This window comes from Sylvia atricapilla, chromosome 24 (genome assembly GCF_009819655.1).
Source record: "Sylvia atricapilla isolate bSylAtr1 chromosome 24, bSylAtr1.pri, whole genome shotgun sequence".
Classification (NCBI taxonomy): domain Eukaryota; kingdom Metazoa; phylum Chordata; class Aves; order Passeriformes; family Sylviidae; genus Sylvia; species Sylvia atricapilla.
The window spans coordinates 2,212,163-2,218,717 of NC_089163.1; positions in this window are offsets into that span (position 1 = coordinate 2,212,163).

Consider the following 6,555-nt stretch of genomic DNA (forward strand, 5'->3'; position numbering starts at 1 on the left):
GAGCTGGGATTCCCTCCTGGATACTTGAATTCCAGGCAGGAGCCTGAATCCAGCCCTGGTTCTCTCCAGGGGAACATCTCAAGAGCAGCTCTGGAATTCGGGGCACAGACAAAGGAGCGGGGAGTTCCTGAGCGGGATGAGCGTTTTTTGGGGGGGTTTTTTTGTTCGTTTTGTTTGTTTTTTCCAAGCAGCATTTTGGGTTCCCTCCGAGGGATCCAGTTCTTGTAGCAAACCCGGGAATTACGGAAGCTTTTTTTGAAGGTGCCTATTGAAATTTGCTGAAAATTACTCAGGGGAGACACCACTAGAAACTCTTGGTTTCTTCATCAAATATTCCTAAATCCAATGACTGTCCTGAAGGATCAGTTCCCAAGAGAGAAGGAACAAAATCCCGACACACCAAAAGATGAGGAGACCGGAAAGAGGACAAGAGGTTCCATGGGGAATTTCACGGGGCTGGCTCTGACCTTCAGTCTTCACCACAAAGCACCCGAGAGCACGGCTGGGGTTTTTATAGGATTCTTTCTTGGCAAAACACGGAATTCCACGAGGCACAGAGCACAACAAACCCGCCTGGGCTTCTCCTGGTGGCACCGGGAATGAAGAACCAGCTCAGCCACAGCGGAACAAACCCAAACCTGAAGGGAAAGACTGTTGGGATGAAGCTGTTCCCTCCACAAACCCAACCCCAAAGCTGGGGGGAGCCATAAAACCGAACTTGGGAGTCCTCAACCCCAAATCTGGGGGTTCACAAATCTGGGGAATCATAAACCCAGTCCCAGGGGTCCACCAACCCAAAACCCGAGGGTTCACCACCCCAAATCTGGGGTTCCACCAACGCGAAACCTGAGAGTCAACAAACCCAAACTTGGGAGCCTACAACCCCAAATCTAGGGAAGCATAAACCCAAACCTGAGAGTTCACAAATCCGAGTCTTGAGGGACGCAACCCCAAATCTGGGGGCCCAAAACCCCAAACCTGGTGTTCCATAACCCCAAATCTGGCGTTCTGCTGATTCAAATCTGGAGGTCCACCACCCCAAACTTGAGGGTTCACAAATCCAGATTTGGGGAATCATAAATCCAAACCTGAGGGTTCACGAATCCAAACCTTGGGGTCCACCAGCCAAAATCTGGGGTTCCACCAACCCTCATTTGAGGTTCCTGAAACTCAAATCCAGAGTTCCATAACCCCAAATCATGGGGTCCACAAACCCCCAAACTTGGGGGTCTACAAACCAGATCTGCAAACCCAAACTTCGGGATCTACAACCCCAAACTTCGGGATCTGCAACCCCAAACTTCGGGATCTGCAACCCCAAACTTCGGGATCTACAAACCCAAACTTCAGGATCTACAAACCCAAATTTTGGGGTCTACAAACCCAAACTCTGGGGGTCCCACAGCCCCAAGCCCGTGGCCAGCAGCACACGTCTGTGCCGTGGCCGATTCCCCGGCACCACCACAACCTCGGCGCCTTCCTGACGGGGACTGGGAGCTGCTGCCGGGACTTTGCCAACCCCAAACCACCCAGAAGGGAATTGGCTGGGATGGGGAAAAGTTCATTCTTTCCCTCCGTGAAGGAAGAATGAAGGAAAAAGGATGGAATCCTCCTCTGCTGGTTGGAGCGCAGGCCGCGATTCCTGGATGGAGCCCTCTGGGAATGTGGGATGCCCTGAACCCTGGTGGTTTCGGGAACAAACTCAGTGCCCTGAAGTGCTGAGAAAGGAACAAACAACGCCTTGGACTCGATGTTCCCATCCCAGCACGGAGCAATTCCATGAGGCCAACGGGATCGTGGCAAACAGAATTCCGAAGGCTCAACCTGCCTGAGCCTGTGCCGGATTTTTGACTCTCCACGAGGGAAAGCAGCCCCAAAAGGAAAAGCTTTCCACTGCTCCGAGCTGCACCTCTTCCCTTCTGGCTTCACCAAGTCGATCCTGACGGGAAAACTCCGAATTGTCCCGGCCTCTGGAGCGGGAGCGTGGGCAGAGCAGGGAGCTGAGCAGGGACGTTCTGCTCCTGCTCCCGGCGTGGGCACAGCTTCCCACCCTCCTCTGCATTCCCGCATTCCTCCCCAGCCTTCCCTGCTCCCTGTCCCTGCCAGGAACATCCCACGGCTGTGCCGTGATGAGGAGCAGGGGCGGGGGATGAGCGGCAGAACCACGAGGGCCAAGGAGAGCATTCCTGGGTTTCTGCTGGGAAAAAAAAATAAAATATCCCGGTGAAATTCTGCCTGGGAATGAGGGAAAGCCAAAGGTTTTGGCTCATGGATCGCCGAGGATGATGAGGACAAAGTGCTGCCCTCGATGGGAGGGGTTCCTCCTGCTGCTGGAGGAGTGAGAACACTCCAGGAATGATCCAGGGAAACATTCCCTCCTTCCCATCCACTGGGAACAACACCATGGAGTGACACCGAAATCCAGGGAAAAATTCCCTCCTTCCCTTCCAGTCCCCCACTCACTTCCCAGCAGGAACGACCCACCTTAAACTGCTGTGGGAAACTCAGATCCGGGATTGTGGCACACTTGGGGTTGCAACATCATTTCTCAACTCCCAGGACCTCGTGTCTGAGGTTTTCCTTCCTCAAACGAGAAAAACACCCAGAAATCCCAAACTGAGCCCTGTGCCAGCTCCCGAGGGAATGAACTCCATCCCAGGAGAAATTCCTGCACTCCAAGGTTGTATTTTGGTGGTTTTTTTTTGTTTTTTTTTTTTTTTTTTTTTTTTTTTTTTTTTTTTTTTTTTTTTTGCTGGGGGAATATTTTCTAGCAAAGGGCATTTTTTCGATGTGCAATATGGTTCGTAAAATTCCCTGGAAGGGATTTCGAGTTGGATGATTTCCTCTGTTTTCTACCAAGAAAAAAAATCCAAACCATCGGATTTGGCACAGATTTTTTTTTTCCTGGAAAGAGGAATGAGTGTGGAATTAAATCAGGTTTTTTTTTCAGCCCGTTTGACACCCAGCCCCCAGCAGAGAGGAGCAGCCCCCACCTGACACTGCCAGAGCTGAAATCCCAACCCCCAGCTGGAATCACGAGGATGGATTTGACAAAAACAACCTTGGCACGATGCTGCAACATCCCCTAAAATCTGACAAAACTCACACAAAGCACAGAAAACGTTCCATGATTCCAAGCCTGAGTTATCCCTGATTTTCCACCAGCCTGGAACGGGCCAGATTTACCAAAAATTCCAAGAAATTGGGATCAGGCAGAATCCAGCTCCTGTTTCACCACCACCAGGGCACGCTGAAAACCTGGGAGAGGAGGTTGGGATGGAGTTTTCCCGAAATCCAGAGGAACAAAGCACCAATTAACTCCCTGAACCTACTGCCACAGAGCACCGGAGAGGGGGAGAAAAATTCCCTCCACCTTTCCCAACTCTGCCAGGAGCTCCTGCTTCCAAACAGACCAGGAATTCCTCAGGAATGGGATCAGGATTCCCTTGGCTCACAGGGAATCTCTTCTGTTCACTGCCTGACACCACGACTTGGGGGAAAAATCCAGCCTGGATTCCAAAAATTCCCACCTGGACTCACGACAGCAGGGCAGGGAAGGTGGTTTTTTTCCTGCCACGAAATAATCCCCCCCCCAAAAAACTGTGCCAAGGATGTTTTTCCAGGCGGGAAAATGTTTCTTCCCGTTGACTCAGATCCTTTTTTTCTGGATGGATGGGAATTGCCTGGATTTGGGAACCTCTGGAAGGCGTGGGATTGGTCTGGAAAATCACGGAATTGTGCAGATCAAGGAACAATGGCCAGGCTGAATCCAACCTAAACGTGTTTTTCCTCCTGGACGGGAAGAGCTCTCCCTCCTTTCCCTGGGGATTTCGTGGAGCTGGAGAATTCCCTGCAGGAACAGCAAGGTTTGCATCCAAGGGCCTTTTCCCAATGGTTTTGTAGCAAAGCTGTTCCAACTGGAAGTCTTCCCTCTGCTCCACAGGATCCCAAGGCTGGTTTGGGTGGGAAAGACCCTAAAAATCCATCGGATTCCAGCCCCTCAGAGGCTGCTCCAAGCCCCATCCTGGGACACTCCCAGGGATAGGGCAGGATTTCTTTTTCATGGAGAAACCCTCTTCCAATCCTTGGCTGGTTGGTTAAAGGTGTGAAAAAAAAAAATCACTTTTAGGAGTTGAAAAGCTGCAGGAAAAGATTTTTTAAGGAAAAAAAGAAAAGCATCCCAAATAAAGGGTTGGAATTTTTTTTGGGGTCACTCCGTGACCAGGTGGGACAACGCCGCTCACCTGAGGAAGAGTTTGGGGTTTCAAAAGACTTTGGAAAAGTTGTCCCCAAAGTGTTGGTCTGGGTGTCTGAGGAACCTCCACGTTGTGGGACCCCTGAGCATCCCTCAGGAACACCGGGATGGGCTCCAGGAATCCAGGAGAATCCAGGAGATCCCAGTGCTCCCCCAGGGCCTGGAGCTGGAGCTCCGGTTGTTGCTATACCTCATCCTTTCCTTTTCCTTGGATCTTCCCCTTCTCCCACTTTTTATTTTTTTCCATTCCTTCAGGACCCAGAGCTTGTGCACTCGGCCACATCCAGGTTTTTTTGGGTGGGTTTTTTTTTTTTTTTTTTTTGATTTTTGGTTGTTTGTTTCCCTGTGGAATGAAAAGCAATCCATGATTGGGGTGGGCAAATCCCAACCCTGCTCCCTTTGGGGTTTGAGCCCAAGGTAAAGGGAATCTCGGGGCTGGAGGGATGATCCAGAGGGATCCAGGGGTTGGAGGGATGATCCAGAATCCCTTTTCCACCCTCCCTGTCCAGCAGCCCCCTCCAGGGCTGCCCTGAACCCCCCAAAACCCTCCCAGGGGTGGGCGAGGGGCTCGATTCCAAAATCCAGGGCTGCTCCCACCCTTGGAAGGGCACAAATCCCTCTCCAGGGCCCTTGGAAGGGCACAAATCCCTTCCCAGAGCCCTTGGAAGGGCACAAATCCCTCTCCAGAGCCCTTGGAAGGGCACAAATCCCTCTCCAAGGCCCTTGGAAGGGCACAAATCCCTTCCCAGGGCACAAATCCCTCTCCAAAGCTCCTGGGTGGACAAGGAGCCTCTGGAGCAGGCAGGGCGAGGACAGATGTGGAATGCTGATCCCATTCCCCACAGGATCCCAGCTGCCTCTGGCTCCAAAAAAAGGGAATTTTCTCCCTCCACAGGGAATATCCCAAAGGAATTCCCGACCCCGAGGGCCTTGGGGGAGCCCCTGAATGTTCAGAGCACTTTGAAGTTGGTGGCCTTGTTTTCTTAAAGGGCTTTTGATCTTTTCATGAAAGGAGAGAATCTTCCCCATCCCATCATCATCCTCCTCCTTCTCCTCCCCAGCTCGGAATTCATCCCTGGAATGTTCCAGGATGATCCAGGACTCTGGAATCTGTCATTAATCCCTCAAGTTTACGCCGAAAAGCAGCTCTGGGGAAAGCAAAGTTGGGAATTTCTCCTGGAATTTGGGTTGGCACTAGGAAAAATGAAAATAGAGGAGGGAAAAAGCCCCGATGGATTTTTAGGAGCAGGCAAAGTGAAGTTTGGGAAGGTTTATCCCATCCAGAAATTCTGGATTTCCATTCCAAAATGGAAGGGGATTTTATCCATAAGAAGGAATTTTTCCATCCAGCTTACCCCCTAAAAAAGTTTGAGGGGGGAATAAAAAGGGAATTGTGGAATTAGAGAGTGGTTTGTGTGGAAAATAAAATCAAAGGGAATAAAAGGGTGAGGGGTTAAAGGCAAGGAGATGCTCCCAGAGCTCTGCCAGGAATTCCAAACCTTTGGAAGCTGAGGCTGGAAGGAGGGACGGGGATTAAAGTGCAAAACCCTACAAAAAAAACCCCCAAATCCCTCACATTTTCCAGCCCCCAATATTTGAACGGAAAAGTGAGGTGGGGAAGTGTCAGAGCTTAATTAAGCACGAGTTAATTGGCAGTAAATGAGAAGCAGGGGGAAAGGAGAACCAGGGGAAAACTTCCCTTGGATATCTGTAGGATTTCTGGGAGTTGGGATGAGACTCCAGCCCTGCTCAATTTGGGATAAATGAAAATCAATCTCAAAATGAGCCCTGCTCAATTTGGGATAAACTGAGTTTAATGACAGATTCCTCTCATTCCACAGCTCCATCCTCCCCAAAAAAATCACTGGCAAAGGAGGAACTGGAGCATCCCTGGAGCCCCAGTCCCACATCCAAGAGAAGGGGATGGGTTTGGGACAGCTACAGAATAAAACAACAACAAAAAAGTGGGAATATTTAAAAAAAAAAAAACAAATGAGCAAATGGAATTTTCTACCTGTGTCCTGTCCCGTTTTTTCTATGTGTGTGGTCCTTTCTTAAATGTCAAACTCTTGTATTTTTGTGGTTTCTATCTGCGGGACCGACGGCTCTGAGGGCGCACGTTGTTTTTGTAAAATATTCCTGAGATTTTTTTTCCTTCCCAAAAATAAAAATTAAAAAAAAAAAAAAAAAAAAAGGGAGGAAAAGCTGAATTATTTCACCTTTTAATTGGCTTTGCATGTACAGTATCGGGGCAGCAAGTGGAGATGATTAAAGCCAGCTTGAAAACTTTTTCCTGTGAT